Here is a 26,657-nt window from a genome sequence, read left to right on the forward strand (position 1 = left end):
TTCTGGCGTCATCTCGTCAATGCCTTGGGTATTGATGGACGTTACTCCACGGACTATCACCCTGAAACTGATGGGCAGACAGAGAGGGCGAACTCCACTATGGAATAATTCTTACGCTGTCTAATTGCGCAGCATCAGGAATCATGGTAAAACGTTTTGGGAGCAGCAGAATTTGCGTACAATAATTTAGTCCATTCTTCTACTGGCACCACTCCCTTCTTTGCCCTTTATGGTCTACACCCTAGGTCGCTTCCTGTGGATGTTTGTTTGTTTAGTATTTATTATGCGCGCCGGACCCTGGGGTATAAGGGCGCAGAAGGTAAGAACATGTACAGGTTAGGGCACAGTTACAGGTTACAAGGTCATAGGTTACAAGCATGTTATACATGTGACAGAAACAGTTGTATCAGACACGTAGGAAGAGGCAGGCGGTAGCAGGTTCATACATTCATTTAGCATTTGTTGACGTCAATCAGTTGATCACATTTTGCCTGAATTTGGTAAAAGATTGTTCTAGTCTCACAGTGGTGGGTAATTCATTCCACAGTTGCGCAGCTTTGACTGGGAAGCTAGCTCCGCCTATAGTGGTGAGTTTAAATCGGGGTACTTGAAGGCGATTGGTGTTGGCTAATCTTGTTTGTCTTGTGGAATGTTTTCTAGTGAATCTGTCCTTTAAATATTGTAGGGCTTTATTATAAAGTGATTTGTGTGTGAGGGATGCAGTTTTGAGTCTGATTTTCTCATAGGTGGAGAGCCATTTGTTTCCTTCTTGTTTCTGAGATGTGTTCTCTCTTGGGAATGTTCAATGTTGCTCTGAGAGCATTGTTCTGCTGTATCTGGATTTTGTTGATGGTGGATTTAGTGGCTCCGATGTACAGAGCGTTACAATAGTCAAGTTTGGAGATAATAAGGGCTCTGGCTAATGTGAGGCAGCTGTGCTGAGATAAAAATTGTTTTCCTGCTCCGATTAGTTTACAGGTGTAAGCTGTTGATGAGGCTAGGGTTTTTACCTGTTTGGAGAATGATAAAGTGGAATCAAGGTAGATACCTAATGTTTTCACTTCTTTGGCTACTTGTATATGGTTCTCATCAATGATAAAGGAGTAGTAGTTATTGCTTAGTTTATTGATAAGGGAGGTGGTGCCTAAGATTAGAAGTTCAGTTTTATTATCGTTCAGGCATAAGCCATGGGTTGCCATCCATGCCTGAACGATGCTGTAGATTCTGTTCACCATTGCTAAGTCCTTTTCTTAGTCCCCTGAGAGTGGGAGGAGGATCTGGGTATCGTCAGCGTAATTAGTATACATGATACCCAGATGGTCCAGGTCGTCAAACAGGGGCTTAGTGAAAATGTTATGTAGCGTTGGTGAGACGCATGAACCGTGTGGCACGACGCAGGTGATGGGGATGGGGTCTGCAGAATGTTATCCCTACAACTGACAACCCGGCAGTTCAGGACTGCATCCGTGAATTCATTTCTCTGAGGGAGACAGTCTCTGATCACTTGGAGGCTGCGCAACGGCAAGCTAAACTCTATGATGACAAGCACCGGACTCCTGCCCCCGATTATCAACCCGGAATGCTGGTCTGGTTGGCTTCTAAGAATATCCATATACCTGGTCGTAGATGCTTGTTGCCTCATTTTGTGGGGCCTTTTCCTACTAAGGAAGTGCTCAACCCTTTGGTAGTTCGTTTAGAGTTGCCCTCCCAGTGGAAGATACATCCCGTCTTTCATGTTTCCCTTCTGAAACCATGTCCTGCCTCCTCCTTCCTCGTCCGGCACCATTGATGGTCCAGGGCGTGAAGGAGTACGAGGTTAAGGCTATTCTGGATACTAAGAAGGTACGTGGGGTTCATCATTTTCTCATTGACTGGAAAGGTTACGGTCCCGAGGGGCGTACATGGGAACCCGAGTCAAATGTACATGCTCCTCTTCTCATATCCAGGTTCTTGGCCTCCCACTCCGGGGATCTTTCTTTGGGGGAGGAAACTGTCAGTGTTCTGTTTGATTCCTCTTTATCATGTTGTAAACCTGGTACACACATGAGGAAACATTCCCGCTTTCCCAGTAGATTCACCAGTATACATATGAATTCGGGATTCAAGCTAAACCCTCAGAACCCTTGTTCGTCCAGGAGTACGCGTTCCTTCAGAGAACGCTATGGGTTGCCCTGGAAACGTTGGCTCCCATTGCATGCACGTATGCATTCAAGTTTACGTCGGCGCGTTGTGCGTGCAGTCAGCTGATTTGTAATTTAAACATCGCCCACGCTGTACGGTGCTGCTTCTGAATTTGTAATTTCTAAGCTTTGTATATTGTTACCTTGTTGTCCTGCTCTTCGATCCCCTGGTCTGTTCTTTGACTTCCCTTGCCTCGCCTCCTATCATTGCTTAATTGCTTATCTGTTGTCGACTCGGAACGCTTACAGACTGCACCCGCTTAAGCCCTTCACGTCTTGCCTGCCTGATGCCAAACCGGAACGTTTACTGGACTGCACCCGCTTAAGCCCTTCACGTCTTGCCTGCCTGTTGCCAGACTGGAATGTTTACTGGACTGCACCCGCTTAAGCCATTCACGTCTTGCCTGCCTGCTGCCAAACTGGAATGTTTACTGGACTGCACCCGCTTAAGCCCCTCTCGTCTTGCCTACCTGTTGCCAAAACGGAACGTCTATGGAACTGCCTCTCTTCAACTAGCTGCACCTCGTTTGTCTTTGGTGAACTCGGAACATTGTTTGGACTGCTCACCTCTGCTGGATTATCCAGTATCTGGAAATCTCCAAATCATCCGTCACGTCTAAAGAATTTAAGGGACATTAGCGCAACGGCGCAAGGATCAAAGAGTTGTTTAGGCGTCAACGTGCCAGCGGGAATAGGAAACAAGACTTTGTGTTCCCAGGACTACCACTCAATTACAGCAATCTCCTCTTCAGAATTCCTCCAGAACACTCAACACCTTTCTATTGGTAAGCACACTACTGCCTGTTTCTTCCTATTCACTACCTTGTACTAATAGTAATAGCTACCTCTCTTGTTTCAGGATACTCACCAATCTAGCTTGGAACTTATCAGTCCCAGCCACCATTCTTGCTTGAGTAACAGCTCATAATCTTGCCTAGTTATTTCGTTGTCTTGAGCTATATATTAATACTTGGTTACTTTCTCTTGCAGCCAGCTGTGTGGGTACCAGGGTGTACCAAATATTTTCGGGCAATACTCACCTCAATCTGTCCTTTTATACTCTTGAGGGGTATATTGCATCACGACGTGTCAAGCCGCCACTTCTGGATTTAGTCCTTGGGCCTTAACAAGGGGAGAGCCACCAGCTGAATCGAAAACACATGGAAAAAATGTATGTGCGCACAGCTTGACAGCTGTTGTAGCAAAAGGTCAGTGCCTCCCCATCACAGGGGATGAAAGCAATTTTGGAGGGCCAGCTACCAGTGGGCTCATGACCTATTTCACTGCCAAGGGTGGCTACTGCAGTTTCCCCACACATCTGAATACTGGAAGATGACAGCCACGCCAAGCCCTTCCACGCCAACCAGGCTGGCACCCACATTCAACCCCAACACCTGGACAGAGCAGTTTGGGTATGGTGATGGACTCGTTTGTCTCATACACGGACCCATCGTCTGTTGGGCCCAGATGGATCCTGTGGATCCAGAAAATTGTGATGGCCATGAATTGCAGAGATGTAGCCACACTGAGGAAAATGCGATCCCGCCTACTACTGAACGTGGGGGACGATACACTATATATTTTCGACTCTCTACCAAGCACACATGATGATGAGTACAAAGCAGCGAAAGACCCCTTACCAACCACATTATGCCCCAGCTCAACTCGGACTACGAGATCTTCAATTTCTGCATGATGGTACAGAGTGAATCGGAAAACCTTGACACATAGCACACATGACTGCGTTGGCTGGTCCTGTCCTGCAAATTTGAGGACATTGACAAGGAATTCAGGCACCAGATCATCAATGGCATGCACTCTGAGAAGCTACGGCGAATCATTCGGAGTGAAAAAGGTATCCCTCTGCCTCACATACTGGAATATGGTCGTCAGAGAGAGCTCTCGCACGCCAAAGCAACCCACATGAGCATAACCCTGCACAAACTCCAATTAGCACCAGTGCCCACGATTGCATCTATCACCAACTGGCCACGACCAAGAGGAGATGACAGGGAGACATGCCAGACATAGTTGTGGCACCCCAAGATACCAGGGATGAATGACTGCAGAAGGGTGTGGCTGGAAATGCCAGGGAAAATGAAACTTCCCAGCACGGACAACCACGTGCAGCCCATGCAGACGCCTCAATCGCAACACCAAGGTATTCTAGTCATCGAGTACTCCAGTGAACCAATGGTGACCAGCCCAGAGGACAGCACCAATAAAAAAGAAACGGGGCAAAGCACAGCATTTCGAGGCAGAGGGCGGTTCCTCATCGGCTGGGTCTGGTGATGAGGATGACCGGGCATTTATGGCTATTGCCTTTCCTGTTCCGGGGTTGTTGAATGCAGAGTCCACCTGATATCCACGCTTGAACAATGAAGAGGGCAAGCAAAGAGGAAGAGAAGACCCTGATGCACCATACAAGTGGGCGAGTAAGATGCGACAATGACCATCGAAACAGGTGCCTTGCTAAATGTCATGCCCCTCGAGATACTACAGCAAATGGACACCCAGCCGACACTGACAAACACCAACACACAGCTGTATGCATACAGTAGCAGGAAACCCTAACCGTCGGTGGGGTGGTTTAGAACGTCGCTCAGAAGGAAGGGAAGGTCCAAGAATCCAATCAAAGATATACATTGTGGATGCCAGCATTGAGTGGCTACTAAGCTGTAGTTCGGCGGAGGACCTTGGGCTAATCGTATTTGTCAGCAATGTCACACAATGATGACATATGTGACCTTTTAGCAAAGCCCCCTAACTACTCAAAGGGATCAGGTGCCTCAAAGACAAGGTGGTCAAGCTGCACATTGACACAACCATACAACCGGAGACAGAGACACCAGAGGACACCTTTTTAATAGAGGGACTTCTTGGCACAAGAACTGCACGAATTGGAAAAGGCTGGAATAATTGAGGAAGTAACAGGACCTACACCATGGGTCTCCCCTATCGTTATGACCAAGAAGCCCAAACAACCAGGGAAGATATGGATTTGCATTGACATGTGCCTCTCAAATAGGGCAATTTCCGGGAGAGACACGTCACCCCAACGCTGGGCGAAATCATTTCAGACCTCACAGGGTCCACAATCTTCTCAAAGATAGTTAAATGCAGGCTACCACCAGCTCAAACTACACAAGGAATTGAGGTACACCACAACATTTTTGATGCACCTGGGACTGAGGAGATATAAAAGGCTTCATTTCAGCATCTCTTCAGTGGCTGAACTCTTCCAGAAGACAATACAGACAGTCCTACAGGGCCTCCCCAGAGTCCTAAATGTCAGTGATGACATCCTCATCCACGCACAGAACAAGATGGAGCACATGCACTGGTTAGCATCAGTCCTTAACCAACTAGACACAGCTGCTCTAACCATCCATAAGGACAAGTGCACATTTCTCAAAGAGGAGCTATAATATTTCCGCTATGTGTTTAACAGCCAGGGTGTATCATCAGACCCTCTCAAGGTTGCAGACATCAAGGGAGCGAAACTCCCACACCTACCGAGGTGCGCAGCTTCTTGGGAATGGCAAGGTACTGTGGGAGGTTCATTAACAACCTGGCCACAATATCAGAACCACTGTGGGCCTTGAAGAAGTTGGCCGCCAAATGGGAGTGAGTAAGCCTGTCAAGAATCGTTTGATTATAATTGTTCTTTTATAACACGCTAAATACCAGAGAGCAGTCTCTAAGCGTGAGCCCTGGATTCAAACCTGTGTTGCTATGCGTTATCTTGTTTACGCGTTGCACCTGAGCTATCCTCCCGGCCTTGCATCAAAGAATCCCGTTCGACCAGTACCACCATAGCATATTGCGACACCCGCATACAAACTGAGCTATATGTGGACGCCAGCCCATTTGAACTTGGAGCCATCCTAGTAGAAAACTCTCCTAAAGGTGAGATTCACCCGGTGGCATACGCTTCCAGCACTTTGACTCCCCCCACAGAGCAACGCTACTCACATAGAGAAGGAGGCCATCGCCATTCTGTGGGGGTGTTGACACTTCCATCTGTACCTGTGCAAACGGAAATTCAGGACATACACAAATCACATGTCACTAATCCCGATTTTCACTGGCTCGGCACTTCTTCCCCCGGCAAGAATTGGGTAGTGGCTGCTACAACTTCACCAGTATGGGCCTCATTACGAGTTGCCCGGTAAAAGCGGGTTCATTACCGGCATGCCGGAATTAGCGGGTCCGTGCTCCTATGAACCTGCTAATAGCGGGTGATTACGACTGCGCAAGCATGGGCGTTCCCCCATGCCGGTAGTGGCAAAACCGCCATGCCGCTAAAGGGCCTCCAACTCCCCTATACCGGCATCGCGGGACCCGCCCATAGCGGTACCGCCTTATACCAACCCCTAAATACCGGCACGGTAATACTGCCACGGTATTACCCTGTTCGCAAAAAACGGACCCGGAAATTACGTCATCGCGCAGGAACGGGAAATGGGCCGGCGGCCATCTTTAAAAATACAATCCATTGCCATCCTACATAACCACCACTTCTCTCATGTTGTTGTGTGCCACAACAGAAGCAGGATGTCAAAGGCCACCAAGAAGTCCTCCCAAAGGAAGAGAAAGCAGCGTTTTTCAGACACAGAACTCACCATGCTTGCCAACACCCTTGCACAGCATGCAGATACGATCAGGAGCAATGACCTCAAGCATGCGGCCCAAACCAAAAAAAAAGGTCTGGCAGGAGGTCGCACAGAGGGTGTCGGCAGTGGGGAGCACCCTAAGGAGTGTGTGTGACTGCCGAAAGCGGTGGGACGACCTCCGCCTCTGGGTGAGGAAGATCCTGGCGGAGAACAGGAGGGCGGCAATGGCGACAGGCGGGGGCCCACACTCCCCTGTGAAGTTGACGGCATGGGAAGAGACCGCAAGTTCCTTCATCGACCCAGAATCAATTGAGGGAATTGGTGTAACGCTCACCTGATTCCCGTAGAGGCGCCGGTCTTGACTGGGCGTATACCGTATCTTCAAAGGTGATGTGTAACACACGGCTGGCTCTTTGGGCTGGACCTCTGTGCACTGTATGTCTGACTCGAAGGGTAAGATGTCTGCAGATAGAAAATATGGGATTAAGGAACTGGGTTATTGAATGTCTCTCTCTTCTTCCCTTTCTCTTCTCCTGTAGAACCCCAAAGGTTAACGCTCTCACCTTAGGTAAGTGAACGCCGTGCTCTCCATCTGCCTCGGGGCAGGGTGCTGTAACCAGTTTCTTCACTGGATAAGGGGAGCAGGCCTCTTGACTTCAGAGGACTGCTGTCCGTCGTTTACTGCACGAACGGTAAGTTTCGAGTAATTCTAATGTCTTTAAAGTCTTTAGTAATGATGTTTCTTGTTTTGCAGGGTTCCGGCGATGGCGGATGACGGGCTGAAGTGAGTTGAAGATGGAGCCCGTGTGATGAATAGAAGCGCCTGGAAGCACGTAAGTAAGCGCTTGTTGCCTGCTTCACGATGCGCTCTGTCTTTTTATTTTGCAGGTACAAGTTCGGAGCGGCTGCAGGGTGCCAGAATACCCACTGGGTTAGATGTGGAAAGGAGTAATGGCACGTGAGTATTAAAGTTCCCCAATGTCTTTAAACGCACCTTGTTTTATCTTTCAGATGCGGGATGCAGCGCCGAAGGCCTCCGGAGCGTGCGAAGAGTTGGTAAGCTTTTGTCTTTCAGATGCCGGAATGCAGTGTGAAGACCTCCGGAGCGCACGAAGAGTAGGTAAGCCTTTGTCTTTCAGATGCCGGAATGCAGCGCGAGGCGTTGGTGACAGCCGATGGACCAGGTAAGTGAAGAGCTGTCACTGAAGACCGTAATGCTAACCTGTTCTTTCTTGTCTTTATAGGTGTTGCTGAAGACTGGATTCAGGATGGTAAGCCTTTTTCCTTAGGCCCAGGATCAGATGCAGAAGACACGATGAGCGTTCTGCTGCAGAGGATGCAGAATAACACAAAGCAAGATTCATCCATCGGGTGTGGTTTAAATAGCCTCCTGTAGTGCTTAGGTGTCTCCTTCCACAGCCACGCCTAGGTAAGAAAAGAGCTCCTGCTTTCCAGAAGAGTTCCAGTGTTCTGAATCTAGGGAGTGGCTCCTGCCCCACCCAACAGGAAAAGTAGTTCCAAACAGAAGAGGATCAGAGGCTCAACTGGCAGGCAAGTAAGCAGCATGGTCTGCTGCAGGTAAGTCCACCCAAGCATTATGAGCCCGGCGCTTCCAGCGCTGGGACTGGGCATATTTATGAGCCTGGTGCCACTGGCGCCAGGACTGGGTCCAAAAGGTCCCAATTGGGACTGGTTGGCACTCGGAACCTGGGTTATGGATCTGCTTCCAAGGGAGTTGGGAAAACCCTGACCTTTTGGAAGCAGAGATCATGACAGTACCCCCCCCTCAAGGCCCCTCCCAAACCGGGCTTGTCCGGGGGTTTTGGCTTGTCAGGAAATGTTCGGTGAAATCTTTTGATTAGGCGAGGAGCGTGGACATATTCAGCAGGTTCCCAGGATCTCTCTTGGAGGCCGTAGCCTTTCCAGTCAATTAGGTAAAATAGTTTAGATTTGGAGATCTTGGAGTCCAGAATGCTTTTGACTTCAAACTCGAGTTCTCCATCAACTAGGATAGGTTTTGGAGATTTAGTTAGTCGGGTTTGAGGTTGCACGGGATTTAATAGAGAGACGTGGAAGACCGGATGTATCTTCATGTGCGGGGGCAAGTCCAACTTGACCGCTACTGGGTTTACTATGGTAGTGATGGAATAGGGACCAAGGTATCTTGGGTTGAATGTGCGTGGCCCTTTTAGAGGTAGATATTTGGTGGATAACCAGACTTGATCCCCTACTTGATATTGAGGGGCTTCCTTCCGATGTTGATCTGCTCCTTTCTTGTATTGTTCTTTAGCCCTTTGAAGGTGAGAAACAGCTTCCTTGAAGGCTTGGGTGATTGTAGAATGCAGGTAGTCTACTGCTGGTGTTTCAAGATCTTGGAGGGGATCCAACTCCGAGGTTCGAGGGTGACTGCTGTACAAAAGAAAAAACGGGGTTTTCCCAGTTCCCGAATGGACAGAGTTATTGTAGGCATATTCGGCTATCCAAAGGATGTCTTTCCAAGTTTTTTCAGTTTGTTGCAGCATGCAGCGTAAATACTGTTCCAGGGTTTGATTGGTCCTTTCGGTTTGTCCGTCGGTCTGAGGGTGGTGACTGGTCGATAGTCTCACATCAATTTGCGCCGACCGACAGCAACTTCGCCAAAAATGAGAAATAAATTGACTACCTCGATCCGAAATTAGAACCGAAGGAAAACCGTGCAGTCGGACGATGTTTTCGAGAAATTCTCGGGCCAGAGTTGCTGCTGTTGGCAAGCCTTTGAGCGGAATGAAATGCGCCATCTTGGAGAATAAGTCCACGATTACTAGAATCGTATTGTATCCGGAGCATGGAGGTAGATCGGTGATGAAGTCCATAGAAAGCGTATGCCAAGGGCGAGGTGGGATGTCAATAGGGCGTAAGAGGCCTGCTGGTCTTTCCTTTTGACTCTTGTTTTGGGCGCATACTCCACAGGACATTATAAAGTCTCTGATATCTTTTTTCCAAGACGGCCACCAGAAGTAGCGCTTGATCTTTTCTGAGGTCTTGGCCATACCGGGATGTCCTTCCATTAAAGAATCGTGATAACAAGAGATTACTTTTTTCTGTAAATCTGTGCTGGGTAGGTATAATCGTTCTTGGAAATACAATAAGTTGTCCTTTACTGCAAAGTCCTTTCCCTGCAGATGCCAATTCTGTATGTCTGCTGGAGTTACAAGTTGCCTGGCTTTATCCTTAACTTCCTCTATGGATTCTGTGGCGATTACACCCAGAATTCTTTGTTCGGGAATGATTGGTACAGGTTTAGGGTTGATCAAGTGTTCTTCCATTCCCATCCGAGAAAGGGCATCAGCTTTACCGTTCTTTGTACCAGGTCGATAGGTAATTATGAAGTCAAACTCGGCAAAGAATAATGCCCAACGGAGTTGTCTAGAGGATTGGGCTTTTGCGGTTTTCAAATATTGCAGGTTTCGGTGATCCGTAATCACAGTAACGGTGTGTCGGGCCCCCAGCAGATAATGCCGCCAAGCCTTAAAGGCAGACTTGATAGCCAGAAGTTCCTTGTCAGTAATCGTGTAATTGATTTCAGGAGGCGAGAATTTGCGGGACCAAAATGCCACGGGATGCAACTGATTGGTCACCGGGTCCTTTTGTGATAGAACTGCCCCCATGGCAAGGCTTGAAGCATCAGTTTCCACGATGTAGGGGAGTTCGGGGCGAGGGTGTTTTAAGATTGGTGCAGAGATAAATTTAGTCTTCAAATCCTGGAAAGCTTGTTCCGTCTCGGTAGACCATTCAAAACGTTTGTTTTTCTTTAACAAGGCAGTGATGGGCTGGACTATTCGAGAGAATTCGGGGATAAACCTGCGGTAAAAGTTAGCGAAGCCTAACATGCTTTGCACACCTTTTACGGAGGATGGTGATGGCCATTTGAGAACTGCATCGACCTTCTTTGAATCCATACGCACTCCGCCAGGTGATAATATGAATCCCAAGAATTCAACTTCAGTCACGTTGAAAACACATTTTTCCAACTTAGCGAAAAGTTTGTGTTGACGCAATCTTTCGAGGACCATTTTCACGTGTTTCCAATGTTCAGATTCCGATGAAGAATAAACGAGGATGTCGTCAATGTAAACAACAACACACACATCTATGAGCTCTCTGAGGACATCGTTCATAAAATATTGAAAGGCGGCCAGGGCATTGCAAAGTCCGAAGGGCATGACCTGATATTCAAATAGCCCATACTTGGTGCGGAAGGCCGTCTTCCATTCATCGCCCTCTATTACTCGTACCAAGTGGTAAGCTCCTCTAAGATCCAGCTATGTATATATGCATGCTTTTCTGACTTGGTTCAGGGATCAAAGGTAACGGATATCTATTCTTAACGGTGATCTGGTTCAGGGAGCGATAATCTATACAAGTTCTAAGGTCTCCTTCCTTTTTTGGAACGAAGAACAAAGCTGAAGAAGCAGGGGACTTGGAAGGACGAATAAACCCATTTGCCAGGTATTGATCCAGGTATTGTCGAAGGTGAAGGTTCTCAGGCTCGGTGAGGGCATAAATTCTACTACAAGGAGGAGTAGATCCAGGTATCAGGTCTATCTGGCAGTCATAAGACCTATGAGGAGGTAGAGAGTTAGCCTGATCCTTCCGGAAAACATCTTGGTATTCTAGGTATTCGGGAGGTAACTGGGGAGTCTCTGAAGAAATTGCTGCCAGTGCAACACCAGGTGGAGGGTGACAAGTAGAGACACATTCTGGAAACTGGACCGTTCTTGCTAGCCAATCGATCAGAGGATTGTGTTTCTCTAACCAAGGTATTCCTAGAATAATCTGAAACTGAGGGGCCTTGATCACATCGAACACGATCTTCTCATGGTGTCCATCTTGACTTACTAGCGTCACCTCTTGAGTGGTATGCGTTACTGGCCCGGAGGCTATCTCCGTACCATCCACCGTAGTAATGACGTCCTTTACAGCCTTGGGACAAAGAGTTAGATTCATCCTCAAAACCATTTCATGATCCACATAATTGCCGATGGCACCGCTGTCGACGTAAGCTTCAATTGCATGTAATCGATCCGGATTATCAGGGCTAATGAGGACCATAGGTATCACGAAATGCGAGGTCACGGAACTGGTTTTCACGCCCGGCAAGAGGACCTCTATTCTTGTCGGGCGAGGTCGTTTCCCTGCTCAGAGTTTGTAACTTTGGTAACTGCAGCTCCTACTGCCTTCTTGGCAGGTTTCACCGGACAGTCTCGAAGAAAGTGCCCTGAGTTTCCGCAATAGAGGCATAATTGCAACTGTTTTCTCCTTTCCCTCTCCTTTTGTGTTAGAGGACCTTTCAGACCCCCTATTTGCATGGGTTCCCCGGAGTCTACTCCTTTGGAAGGAGTTGGCGGTTTGGAAAATACTCGAGCATCAAACTTGGAACGATCGGCCTTCCTGTTCTGCAGTCTGTGATCTATTTGAACGACTAAGTCTATATAGTCCGAACAATCTTGTGGGGGATTCACTACTTGGGCTAACACATCTTTGAGCTCTCCACGTAGACCTCTATAAAACAGCGTAATCCTTTTGTCCTCAGGCCATTGAGTTTCCACTATCAGTCTGTTGAATGAATGTCTTGCGAACAGTTTTTCCATACTGAGCTGAAAAGCTTGAAAATCATGGAGGACCGGATCATCTTGATTTACTAGAGGGATCGACCAGTCTGCCGCATTGCCACTAAGGTACGAAAGCACGAAAGCTACTTTAGCTTGATCAGTTGGAAAGGCTGCTGGCCGGCATAAGAAATGCAACCGGCACTGATTGATAAATACTGCAAACCTCTTTGGGTCACCAGAAAATCGTTCGGGCGGAGCCAGAGGTACATTCCCAGGTAGGTTGATCTGCACTGGATTCATAGAGGATGTAGAAGGAAGATTTCCCCCAGATGCGGGTAACGGGGTCTGTCCGGCTTGTGACTGTAGCAATTGTCTAGCGAGATCATCTGTTCGCTCCTTGGAAATAATCAGTTCCCTTCTTAGAGCGTTCGTTTCCTGACGGGCTGCATGCACTTCTGCCCTTAGTTCCCCAAGTAACTGGGCTAGCTGGTCGGTATCCGAGGTTTCCATAGCGCCTGGACGGGAGTTTTGTGGTAGGCTTTGTGTTCTGTAACGCTCACCTGATTCCCGTAGAGGCGCCTGTCTTGACTGGGCGTATACCGTATCTTCAAAGGTGATGTGTAACACACGGCTGGCTCTTTGGGCTGGACTTCTGTGCACTGTATGTCTGACTCGAAGGGTAAGATGTCTGCAGATAGAAAATATGGGATTAAGGAACTGGGTTATTGAATGTCTCTCTCTTCTTCCCTTTCTCTTCTCCTGTAGAACCCCAAAGGTTAACGCTCTCACCTTAGGTAATTGAACGCCGTGCTCTCCATCTGCCTCGGGGCAGGGTGCTGTAACCAGTTTCTTCACTGGATAAGGGGAGCAGGCCTCTTGACTTCAGAGGACTGCTGTCCGTCGTTTACTGCACGAACGGTAAGTTTCGAGTAATTCTAATGTCTTTAAAGTCTTTAGTAATGATGTTTCTTGTTTTGCAGGGTTCCGGCGATGGCGGATGATGGGCTGAAGTGAGTTGAAGATGGAGCCTGTGTGATGAATAGAAGCGCCTGGAAGCACGTAAGTAAGCGCTTGTTGCCTGCTTCACGATGCGCTCTAACTGTCTTTTTATTTTGCAGGTACAAGTTCGGAGCGGCTGCAGGGTGCCGGAATACCCACTGGGTTAGATGTGGAAAGGAGTAATGGCACGTGAGTATTAAAGTTCCCCAATGTCTTTAAACGCACCTTGTTTTGTCTTTCAGATGCGGGATGCAGCGCCGAAGGCCTCTGGAGCGTGCGAAGAGTTGGTAAGCTTTTGTCTTTCAGATGCCGGAATGCAGTGTGAAGACCTCCGGAGCGCACGAAGAGTAGGTAAGCCTTTGTCTTTCAGATGCCGGAATGCAGCGCGAGGCGTTGGTGACAGCCGATGGACCAGGTAAGTGAAGAGCTGTCACTGAAGACCGTAATGCTAACCTGTTCTTTCTTGTCTTTATAGGTGTTGCTGAAGACTGGATTCAGGATGGTAAGCCTTTTTCCTTAGGCCCAGGATCAGATGCAGAAGACACGATGAGCGTTCTGCTGCAGAGGATGCAGAATAACACAAAGCAAGATTCATCCATCGGGTGTGGTTTAAATAGCCTCCTGTAGTGCTTAGGTGCCTCCTTCCACAGCCACGCCTAGGTAAGAAAAGAGTTCCTGCTTTCCAGTAGAGTTCCAGTGTTCTGAATCTAGGGAGTGGCTCCTGCCCCACCCAACAGGAAAAGTAGTTCCAAACAGAAGAGGATCAGAGGCTCAACTGGCAGGCAAGTAAGCAGCATGGTCTGCTGCAGGTAAGTCCACCCAAGCATTATGAGCCCGGCGCTTCCAGCGCTGGGACTGGGCATATTTATGAGCCTGGTGCCAGGACTGGGTCCAAAAGGTCCCAATTGGGACTGGTTGGCACTCGGAACCTGGGTTATGGATCTGCTTCCAAGGGAGTTGGGAAAACCCTGACCTTTTGGAAGCAGAGATCATGACAATTGGAGACCAGGAGGTTGGCGCTGCAACTACCACAGAGGAAGGTTAGTGAACCATCACATCCATGTAGACTAAACCATGATGTGGCACAAGTGATGTGGAAGTGAGACTAGGCAAGGTAATGCATTTCCCAAGGCTACATCAACATATCCATTGAAGAATGAGTGCCACACCCTGCACCACACGCATGCTGAGTGCCAATCCCAATCCCAACAGAGGTGCAACATGACCGAACCATGCCCAAGGAACTCACCACACAGACACTAAACCAATGCCATGCCACCAGCCATGCATTGATTGCCCACATTCCCCCTCAGAACACCAAAGGCCACACCCCAGAAATGAAATGATGCCTGAATGTATGAACAGATCACACCGCAATACATCATAGCTGCCATTTGACAACATCACTGATGACCTGCATCTCTTCTATCCCCCAGTCACCGATGAGGAAGATGAAACGCAGGACAGGGGTGCAAGTACATCCACTGCACAGAAAGGGACCAGTGCCATCGCCACCCCCCAGCCTAAGAAAATGCCTACAGCAACAGCCAGTGTGCCACGCAAGGCAGTAACCCCGCAGGGGACACCTGCAGCCACAGAACAGCAGCAGGCACCCACAACAGTGGGAGCCGTTTCCATTGATACTCCGCCAGCCACCACGGACGTTGTGTCTACAGAGGTGGATAATGAGGCAGAGATCATGTCCGGCACACCCACCCCAAGCCCCATCACCAGCCCCCCCCCCTACAGAGTCTGAGGACATGTACGATCCGTGCCTCCATGACTCGGACCTAGGGGAATCTGACATTGGCATCTTTGAGGAGGACATGGCCCTAGATGAGGGCCCCACGCAGGTGCCTTCCACCACCCTGCCAGCCACCACCCTGGCCACCGGTACTCCTGCAGCCGACAACTCTTTCGACGCTCGCCTGGCAAGGGTTAAGGCCCGACAAGAGTCCATGCTGGAACTCATGCGGCAACAGGTGAACACTGGGAATGAGGCCATGAGGGCCATTGCCACGGCCATTGCAGCCAATATTGCTGCTGTGGAGGCATCGACGTGTGCCTTCAGGGAGTGTATGGGGTCACTCACACAGGCCCTTCTTGCAAATTTCCCACAAATGCAGTGCCCATACCTTGGGCAAGCCATGGGACTGACCATTGACACCTCCACTGCAACAACCCCTTCCACCTCGGCCCAATCGAGCCCTGTGCGGTTAACGCGGAGCAGTGCAGGGCGCTTGACCATGGCACCCCAAGACCCAAAAATTGCCAAGAAATAACAGTACAGGCAATGACATTTAGAAAAAGTACATTGGTGAAGGGACCACTGTTTGTTGGACATATGTGGACATTTGGGATATGTCGGGTGGGTGAGGGAGTTTACTGAGGTATTTTCTGGGGTTTGTGGGGTGGGTGAGGGAGTTTACTGGGGGTTGTGAGGGGATTATGTTCACCATATCACGTCTGCTGAAAATACACCGTTGTGTGCAAGCAAATCATTGGCTGGACATCGTTCTTTTTGTACATATACATTTATTGTGTGATGGTGTACAGTGGGGCAATTCGAACAAAAAAAGTGTGCATGTCCAGTTTCAGTGTGTCGCGGACACATTACTAACATTGTCCATGCGTTTCAAAAGTATTCATCAATTAGTGCTTGGCGTACAGCATGGCCATCCCGTGCATCATGTAAAAGGCAGGGGGGTTCCTTCGCCTCCGTCTCCATCCCCTTTATCCTCACCCAGTCCATGCATGTCAATGTCAGGTGGCAGTGGTACATTCCTTCGGACGCACATGTTGTGCAGCATGACACAGGCCATGGTGATCTTTGCCACCTTCTCGGGCCTATATAGGAGTGCCCCACCAGACCTGCTTAGGCAGCGGAACCGCGCCTTCAGCAGGCCAAAGGTCTGCTCAATCACAACACGGGTACGAGTGTGCACATGATTGTACTCCTCTTCATGGCTGTTCTGCGGGTTCCGCACAGGGGTAAGTAGCCACGGCCTCAAGGGATATCCCCCATCACCTGCAAGCAGATACAAATAGGTGTGTGTCACACAGAACTGCCACCTTCAGGGAGCACAGTCATGGCAGCAGCTACTTGGTGTGGGCATGAACATGTCCCTGTACGTGTACAAAATAGTCACCTAGATGAAATGTATACTGTAATGAGATGTGGTACACTGGATGGGGTTCAATAGATGATGCTGGGTGTAATCATGCATGCACTGGCAGATGTGCTTTGGTAGTGCACAAATGTTTGGCCTCCAAATCATGCTGTATATTCTTTAATATGCATGGTCACACTCGCCGCATTGCCACAGTTGCCATCCAATTCATTCATGCATTGCTTGCAATAACGATGGTGCCCTGGTTGTGCTTCTTACTTGTTGTCATCCATCTGCAATATTTGTGATAAGTGGTCCAGTGATGTGATGTGTTCTGTTTTGCTGGTTTAGGGAAGGAGTGTTTAGCTCTGCATGCATTCTCCACTCACTGGCTAGTGCAACCCAGGTGCACTATTCCCCCCCTTTCCCACCCAGGTGCAGTAGCCCCACCCTTCTGCATCCGCACACATCAGTCCCCAAAGCATGGCCATGGGCCTGTTGTGCAACTCACCGAGCAGCCAGACACGTGGTCCAGCATGTCGCTCCATGTGACGGGTAGCGTTGAGTTGCGCAGTACCATGGCATCATGTGTGGATCCAGGAAATCGGGCGCAGCAATGGGTGATGATCTTGCTGGAGTCACATACCATTTGCACATTGATGGAGTGGTATTGCTTGTGATTACGGTACACCGCCTCTATGGCATGGGGGACTACCAATTCCACATGGGTGCAGTCGATGGCACCAACACAATTGGGCATGCCTGCCAGTGCATGGAAGCCTACTTTGGTTTCGGCTATCTCCTGGGCAGTCCGTGGTAAGGATATATGGGTGCTTGCGTGCTTCAGAAGGGCATCCAGCTCTTGGTTCAGCATGCGTGAGAATACTGGCTGTGAAATGCCATGCAGCTGTCCTACTATGTGTTGGTAGGTGCCTGTGGCCAGGAAGTGTAGCACAGACACCACCTTTAGTAGTGGGGGGATGGCAGTGCGTATTTCTATTTGGCTGGCAATGTCGTTCTGTATCATGTCCGCTATGGTGGTGATGGTGTCACGGTCCAACCGGTACAGGGTGTGGATCTGCTCAGGGGTTAGGTTGAATGGGCTGGGTCTGGTGCGAGGGATTGGTAGCTGCCTACGAGGCACAGCTGCCTGCACTGGTGGTAATTGCTGGGCCTGTCTCACCCTCCTTCTCCTCCTGCGTCTCCTCTGTGCTGCCTGTTCTTGATGCTGTAGTTGTTGTTGTTGTTGCTGTAGGTGTAGCAGTATAGGCATGTCCTCCAGCGCCATGATTTCAACTGCTAGTGGTAGCATTTTGGTGTAGGAAGGGGTGTGGTGTGTAGGCGTGCTCCTTTTGTACTGGGCCACTCTGAATTGCATACACCTGTGGGGGAGGGGGGTTGTGGTGTGTGGGTGTGCTCAGTTTATACTGGCACAGCCTCCATTGGCTCCACCTTGTGGGATTGTGTGCACCTGTGGCAGCTGCCTTGTATCCTGCTTGCTGTTTGCGGGTGGCCCGCGATGCCTGTATGGCCGGCATTGTGCAGCCCGTGATTACCGGCTTTGCGATGCCGGTATTTGCATGTATGCGTGGGTTGGAATTACCCCCTATTACCGGCATGCCAGTATTTGCTCCCTGAAGGGGCGCGTGTACGCGCCTATGCCGCTATTAGCGGCACCGTTGTTTAGTATGCCGCTAATACCGGGTTTCAAGGTCGGAATGCTACGGAACGGTAAACGATGCCGGTATTAGCATACCGGCATCGTTTTTACCTTACTGGCATACCTCGTAATGAGGCCCTATGACTTTAACCTCATATACCAGGCAGGATCAGACAATCCTGTGGACTTCCTGTGCAGGCAACCTCACGCCACTACAACAACTGAAATAACAGAGTCCGCTGAGATGGAGGAACACATCTGCCTCATTCTTCAAGCCACAAAGCCAAAAGCTGTCAGTCTGTCGGACATGGTGGAAGCCACAAACAGTGATCCATGCTGCGACCTGGCAAAGAACACCATCCTAGCAGGAGGGTGGAATTCCTTTCTACAAAACAACCCCAATTGCACTACAGCAGCAAAAGACTTCTTAGCTGTGGTATTCACGTTCCGTCACAAACTATCCATCACGAGCGAAGGACTCATCCTGAGGGGCACGCACATCCTTGTACCGCTCAGCCTGCAGGACAAGATCATCGCCCTTGGACATGAGGGTCATCGGGGCATCATCAGGATGAACGCGCAAATACGGGACTGAGTGTGGTTCTCACCGGTGGACGCTAAAGTGGAAGCATTCATTTAATCATGTCTCCTGTGCCAAGCCACAGGCGCACCACCGAGACTTGATCCGATCAAATCCACAGGAGGGGCACCTCACAGTGGGAAGCAGTCAGCATTGATTTCTGCACACTAAATGAAGGGACCAACCTCCTCATGGCTATCAACGAGTACTGCCGCTACCCGGAAGTGGAAGTAGTCCCCTCAACGGCAGCGGAAGAAGTGTTGCCAGCATTGGAGAAGATACACAGGTTACCCAAACCCATAAAAAGTCACAATGGGCCCTCATTCCAAGGCAGAGAATTTGCGAGATATATGGACGACTGCTACAGACACCACCACCTCATCACACCTCGATGGCCCCAGGCGAACGGGGACTCCAAGCGTTTCAGGAGTGTTTTATGAGGACACTCAACAAAGTCCTGAGGATCGCGAAAGCGCAGAGCGCCCCATGGAAATTGGGACTGTAAAGTTTCCTTAAACTACCTGGTAACACCCCACGCATCAACCGAGAGCCCCCCCACACCGATAGACCTTATGTTTTGGACGGTGGTACACTCATCCATACCACACCACTGCTGCATACGGGTGTAGAGACTGGACAACCGGCGCACTCACACAGAGAGTCCGATCAAGTCAACAGATGAGCAACAGATGAACAACAGATAAACAGATGAGTGACAAGCAACGGGCCATGAGGTCCTAACTCAAGGTCGGGGATCAGGTGCTGGTACTCCAGAATGCATCAAGAGCCAAACTGTTGAGCCCTGGATGATGACTCGATGGAACAGGACAGTGATAACGGCTGTTTGGGGCAGCAAATCAATAACAAGGAATGCATCATGGTTCAAGAGGATCCCAGCGACAATGTTGAGAGAAAACCTCGACCAACCGGACTGGAGGGCGTCCGAAGGCAAAGACACAATCGAAGAAAATCCAGGTCAAGAGGAAGGATGGGGGCACACCCCCGCCTAGAAGGCTGGGAGCAAGGAGCAGAGACACGTGCCCTGTCCACCTAGGAAGCCCATCCGACCAGCACTTCCCCGGAGATGGCAGCACGACAGGTATCACCTGAAGGCGGCACGGAGGCCCCCGGGGAAGCTAGGCGACTGTATGTGTTAATTTGAGACTGTCATATGAAAACTGTGGACTCATGCCAATTTTGTATATAGTTATATACTGTTATCTGGCATTTGTATAGTACCTTTTTACCATTGGTATTATTCCAAAGCGCTGTAGGTTGAACGCCGTCAGTGACAGCAGTCCAGGCCAGTGGAGAGAATAATGTAGTAAAACGTGCTGGAGTTCATTCGGTATGTGTGCAGCCAATGTGGAATAAGTGGTGTGTAGCTGCATACTAGTGCTAGGTCTGGTGCAGTGGTTGTGTGAGATCAGTAGAATGTGTGCAGCTAGGCCAGTGCACTTGGGTATCTGTATTCTGTCGTTGCTGGAGTTTGTGAATGAGTTTGTGTGCAGCTAGGCCGATTTCAAGGGTATATCTGCGTTGTAAAGACTGTTGGGGTGATCGTAGAGGTGCTCAAGTATGTGAGCATCTAGGCCGAATCAGTCAAGGGGTATAGCTGCATTCTTTTGTTTGTTGGTGCAGAGGAAAGAGTTAGCATAATGATGTGTTTGAGTGTCTGTGTGCTTTCCAGAGCAACCCTGTTTCCCTGTTGGGCTTCCAGTGGCTGTGGATGGGGTGGAATCTCCCTTTGGGTTCGGGCTGTTAGGCTAAGGTCCTCCTGGTGTCTTGATTTGTCAAATCGCTTTGGTGAAGACTGCCGGGTGGTGACAGGCAGATCGGTCCCAACTCATGTTGTTACTGTATAGGTGCTAGAGACGTCCTCGGTTGGTAGTTCTGCTAAATAGATTCCCGGTAGGTAGTTCTGCTAAATACATTCCCAGATAGTTGGGATTAGCAAAGAATGGTCCTTGGTATGTAGTTCTGTTCAGGGATTTCCAGATGTGTAGGATTAGCAAACCAGTGCATATTTGCAGAGCAATGATCACGTTCGTAAGTGCTAATAGTGCTTGGGTTGGTAGTTTCGCTAGGTAGATTCCCGGTAGGTAGTTCTGCTATATGCATTCTCAGATAGGTGAGATTAGCAAAGAATAAGTGCTAGACGGCCCCCGTTATCTAGTTCTGCTCATGGATTTCCAGATGAGAAGAATTAGCAAGCAAGTGCATGTCTTGGACTGATAGCATAGTCCAAGAAATGCCATGAATAGTATGCCATGCATAGTTCATATTGCATGGCATTAATCAAGCTAATAAGTGCTATTCGTGCTTGGGTTACAAGTCTAGCACAATCAGTCCACATTATTGGAGATGGATATCTCTAGGCCTATTCGTGGCGGAAGAAGGCAATGATTCATTTCCATCCTGTACATAGGTGCTATTACAATTCGAGTTTCAGAGTTTGGGGCAAAGGCTCCAGATAAAGGGGTAGATATTGTCTGGCCTGAGAGTCTATAAAAGGGCCTGTATTGAGCAGATTACCACATCATTACTTGGTCGTGGTGGTTGGTCAAGTGGTCATGGTGTTTTTAGACAAGCCAGGTTTTGAGTGCCTTCCGGAAAGCCAAATGGTCTTCGCTGTGTTGAGGTAGTGAGTTCCACAAAGTTGGCGCCAGGGTTGAGAAGGCACACCTTCCAATCCTGACCGAATTGGAGGTGGGGACCACTAAGAGGAAGGCAGTGCTTGACCTTAGGGTGTGAGTTGGGTGGTAAGGCGTAATTCTTTCTTGTAGCAATTTGGGGCCTGCTTTGTGCACCGCTCAGTGTGTAATACATAGGAATTTGAAGGTGGCCCTGCATTCAATCGGGAGCCAGTGTAGGGTACGGAGAGCAGGTGATATGTGGTCCCTTCGTCCCGTTGCAAGAAGCTGTCTGGCAGCCAGGTTTTGCACTCTTTGTAGTTTGTTTAGCTGGTAGGCTGGTGCATTTAGGAATTCTCAAGATGATTTGTGTACCATCCGCATAGTTATAGAAGGTGAGGTTATGTGAGCGACTGATTCTGGGCAGGGTTGGGGGGGGTCCTGTAAAGGTTGAAGAGAAGGGGAGAGTGGCAGGTGCCTTGGGGTACTCCAGTGTTCACTGGACGTGCCGAGGAGAGAAAAGGGGGAGACTGGTGATTTGCTGTCTATTATTGAGGAGTGAGGAGATCCAGGTGAGCACTGAATCTCTTATTCCTAGGGAGTGTAGTCTGTCTAGGAGGATCATGTGGTTAATGGTGTCAAACACTGCCGAGAGGTCGAGGAGAACAAGTGCTGCACATCCTTCTGAGCATGCTATGAGTTTAAGGTCATCCCAAATAGAGATCAGTGTGGTTTCTGTTCAGTGGCGCAGACAGAAACCTGATTGCGCGGGGTCCAGGAGATTGTTCTATTCCACAAAACCATTGGGCTGTGAGTGTGCAATGCGGGTGATGAGATTTGCCAAGAATCAGTGTTGCCGGGCAGGAAGGATTTAAGAATTCTGTGATGACCCTGTGGAGCTCTTTGCTGCTGCTATGGCTACTCGCGATCCTTCTATTATGTAGGCTTTTTTGGCCACTCGGATCGCTTTCTAGTTTCAGTGATGGTGGGTGAGTATGGATTTGCTTTGCAGTGTTCTGGCAGCTCGTCATTTGTGCTCAAGGGAGCGGCTATGGATTTTGAGTCTTCAGGTGAGGGGTTAACCATTTGGGGATAGGTGCTATATGGGAGAGAGCATACTTGGAGGGGGTTAGGGGAAGGAGTGCGTCATTTAGGCAGTGGTCGAAGAGCTCTATGGGTAAGGGTCTATCTGGGGCCGGGAGCGAGCGGAGGGTGTGTAGCAATGCCTCTGCCCGGTCCGGTAGTATCTTGACCCTGTTCCAGCACTGAGATTTAGGGATGGCGGCAGCCTTGGGTGGTGGCAGCAGTGTGAGGAGAGAGAAAGGGGATGGGAGTCCAGATGAAGGGTCTGGATGTGGATATGAGGTCGGAGGAGCTTGAGATGGCATCAAGGGGTGGCCAGCCGTGTGCGGGGCCCAGTGATTTGCTGGGTAAGGTTGAGTGCCTCTAATCTGTCGACTAAGGGCAGGGTCATGGAGTAGTTGGGCACATCGAACCAGAAATTGAAGTCCCCCAGTGTGGTGAGTGCAGGGTGGGTAATTAATGTGGCCGCTAGTGAGTCGCATAGGCTGTTAGTGAATTTTCTTTTGTCCGGGGGGCTTGTAGATGAGTAGAAAGCTGTGTGAGAGAGTAGGCTGGACAGATTTTGACTAGAAGGGATTCGAAGTTAGCTGAGCTGGGTTGAGTTACTGTGGAGGTGATATAGATGTGAGGTTTGTGGAGGATGGCTAAAACCCCTCCTCTAGAGGGTCTATTGTGGGTGATGTAGTCGGAGGTGAATGCTCCATGAGCGATTGGTTTGAGCTTGTCTGAGAACCAGGTTTCCGTGATGAAGAAGAGATCAGGATTCTGAGGTTAGATTCCGCGTCTGTTTTTAGCCACAGAGCGGGCATTAAAAAGTAGGCATGTGACATTATGGAGAGTTGTAGGGGCAGTGTTTTTCTAGGTGACCAGGATTGGCAGGGATGGGATGGTCAGTAGGATGATGGTGGTGGGGAGAAGGTGGATTGTGTCATAGAATGTACTTGGGCGAACAGAATTCGTCAGGGGCAGGGAGGCTGTTGGTGGGTGCCTGGAGGGCGGCGGCTGGTTCGGGACCGGGAAGAGAGGGCGGGAGGGGTCGCAGATCATCAGCCAAGTAGTGGCATGGGATGGGTGGGCCCTTTGGATGCGAGTGGCTCTGAGCTTTGGGGGTGGTGAAAGGAGCTAGGCCGTTCGGTGTGTCGGGCTTGGTGCTGTTACTGAATGATAGCTGGGGGATTGGAGAGGGGGATACAATGTGGGATGCATAGAAAAGGGGGGAGAGCCTGTGTTCAAGGAGGGAAGTGGTAGGCAGGGGTGACAAAGGAGACATGGTATTGGAGCTAGGAAATGAGACGCGGGTTGAACAATGCAGGGTAGCGAGGCATGTTGAGGGCGAGGGGCGACCACTGCCTCTGTGATTTGTGTGCTGAAGGAGTGTGTGATAGGTCTACAGGAAAAGGGGTTATGACATGGCATTCATAACGTGCCTATATACAATTGTTTCAAGGCGCGACGAGACAAGGGAGGGGTTCAGAGGGAAGACAGACAACCATCCTACTAGGCCAGGTGTCATCCAGATTGCGCAAGTGCATGGGAAGGGGGCAGGGGCAGTGCTGTACAGGGGAATAGATAAAACAATAAGCAAGTAACAGCCAGCAAGTGGCAAGTGCATGGATAAGTGCAGACATCAGGTATCAAGGGCTGGTAGGGGGACTGTAGGGATACAGAAACAGTCCCCAAGTGCAGGGGTTGCCAGGTGGGCAGTGCAGGTGTGTGATGCTAGCGGGGGAGGGACCTGGGCCCAAGATCAGAGGGTGTCCAGGTAGCCAGAGCAGTTCCGGTTACAGCCGGGAGGTCAGTAGAGGAGGAGAAAAAGCAGAAGCAAAGGGAAAGGTTTTGAGGTGCTTCCGGAACCAGAGATGGTTTGCCTCAAGTTTAAGGGAGGCATGGAGGCTATTCCAGATGGAGGCACTAGCCGAAGAGAGAGATCTACCACCAACTCGTTGCTTGGAGAAGCGACTGACCCTGAGGGAGTTGGAGGCGGGTGAGCGGAGAGCTCGAGAAGGATGATATTTAGGGAGAGAAAGTTGAAGGTATTGAGGCCCCAGAAGGACTTGTGGATGATGCAGAGCATTTTGAACTTAATCCTCGCAACCACTGGGAGCCAGTGAAGAGATTTCAGTCCTGAGAGATACGATCCCTGGGCTTGAGGCCAAGGACAAGTCTTGCAGTCCTGTTCTGGATACGTTGCAGAGAGTAGAGGCAGGCATATTTAGAAAGAGGCTGTTACAGTAGTCCAGCCTAGAGAGAACCAGAGCTCTGGAGACAGTGAGCTGCTGGGGGTAGGAGAGGAAAGGAAGAATACCTCTGAGGAGATGCAGCTGGTAGTGTGACTTCTTGGTGACGTCAGAGATGTGAGGGGGGAAGGAGAGTGTGGAGTCGAAGAGGACTCTGAGGATTTTAGCCTTGCATGTGGGAGCAGGAAGAGGGCCAAGAGAGGCCGGCCAGAGAGCTACAGGAAAGGAGGAGGGAGCTGGTGTGCCGATGAGGAGAATCTCAGTCTTACTGGCATTAAGGCAGAGGTCATCGGCGGCACACCACTCCTGGATAACAGACAGACAGTCAGAGATGAGGGAAGGAGGGGAGGAAGAAGAGGGTAACCTGAAAATGAGCTGCGTGTCATCCGCATAGCACTGAAAGTTGGGGCAGACCAACTTTGAGTGAGGTGAAGGGCAAGATGTGCCATGCTGAGAGGAAGGGAGTGGTTGGGGGTAGTCTACTGCTGGTGCTTGGTGTGATGTGGAGGATGGGAGGTCGGGTGCATATTTGTCGTGGGGGGGTGTTTGGCACAAGGGAGGTGGACGTATCACCAGAGTTGGCAGGCCTGGAGAGTGGAGAGGTTGGACATTGAGTGTTATAGCACCATTGGGAATTCTCGAGTGTGGAGTTGGAGAGGGTGTGGGACTGGTCGCAAGTGTCTGTGAGGGAGGGTGTTTGGTTGGAGGGTGTGGAAGGCGAGGTGGGGTATTCGGGCTGGAGGGGGGCTCCCCTCGTGTTGGAGATAGATGGAGAGTGATGTGAGGTGGTCCCTGGGGTTCTCGCTGGGCAGGAGTGAGGGACAGGAGCGGGTGAGAGTGGTGCAGGGTGTATTCCAGAAGGTAGGCGCAAGGGTTGGGTTAGCGTTGGGGCAGTGTTTTGTAGCGCCAGAGGGATCCTCTGGTCTGAGAGTTGGACGCTGGATGGTTCTCGAACGCAGCCTGTTCGAGAGGGCCCCAGTGCCACGTTGTTTCTTTTTTTGTGAGCGCCCTCAGGGGCTCTGACCTGGACGCTAGGTTCTGGATGAACCAACCACAGTATGTCACCATACCAAGAAAACTCTGCACATCCGACACAGACTCAGGCGGTCGGGCCTCTTTGATGTCTTTCACATTTCTCGGATCTGGCGACACACTCCCTTCCTTGAACACAAATCCAAAGAATTCGATGGTCGGTTGCAGAAACTCGCACTTGTCCCTGTGGAGCGTGAGGCCTAGTGACGGCAGCCTCTCAAAAGTCCTGGCCAGCTTGTGTAAATGGTCCACCTCAGTCTTGGCGAACACCAGGATGTCCTCACAAATATTTAGGACTCCATCCAGGTCAGCGAGAGCAACTCTGATGATGTTTTGAAACATCTCCGCTGCAGATGACACACCAAAACTGAGTCTCTTGTACCTATAAAGGCCTCAGTGAGTTGTAAAGGTCGTTATATACCTTGACTCTGGGTGCAGGACGACCTGGTGGTAGCCGGCTCGAAGGTCTAACTTTGAGAAGAAACAAGCCCCTTGTACCTCCGCGATGATGTCGTCGATGGTTGGGGTCAAATGCCTTTCCCTTTTGATGGCATTGTTGGGTAGCCTCATGTTGACACATATCCGGACAGCGTCAGGTTGCTTCGGTATCCTCGCCACCACTATCGGTGATACCCATGGTATGGGACCCTCCACCTTCTCAGTAATGTCTAGGTTTACTAGATTGTCCAGCTCCTTGTCTACCTGCTCCTGGAGAAGGAATGGCACCCTCCGTTGTTTCAGGGCTATGGGCTGCACAGACTCATCAATGTGCAGCCTCACTGGGTCACCGGCCATCTGACCAATACCTTGAAATAGGGCGGAGTACTTGTCCAACAGGTCATGTATGTCCTCGAGATATACAGAGTAGGCAAAACTCACAATGCCTAAGGCCTCCACTGCGGCACAGCTCAGGAGGGTATTCGTGCTCACCGGTGT

Source organism: Ambystoma mexicanum, chromosome 8 (genome assembly GCF_040938575.1).
Source record: "Ambystoma mexicanum isolate Mex_15411 chromosome 8, UKY_AmexF1_1, whole genome shotgun sequence".
Classification (NCBI taxonomy): domain Eukaryota; kingdom Metazoa; phylum Chordata; class Amphibia; order Caudata; family Ambystomatidae; genus Ambystoma; species Ambystoma mexicanum.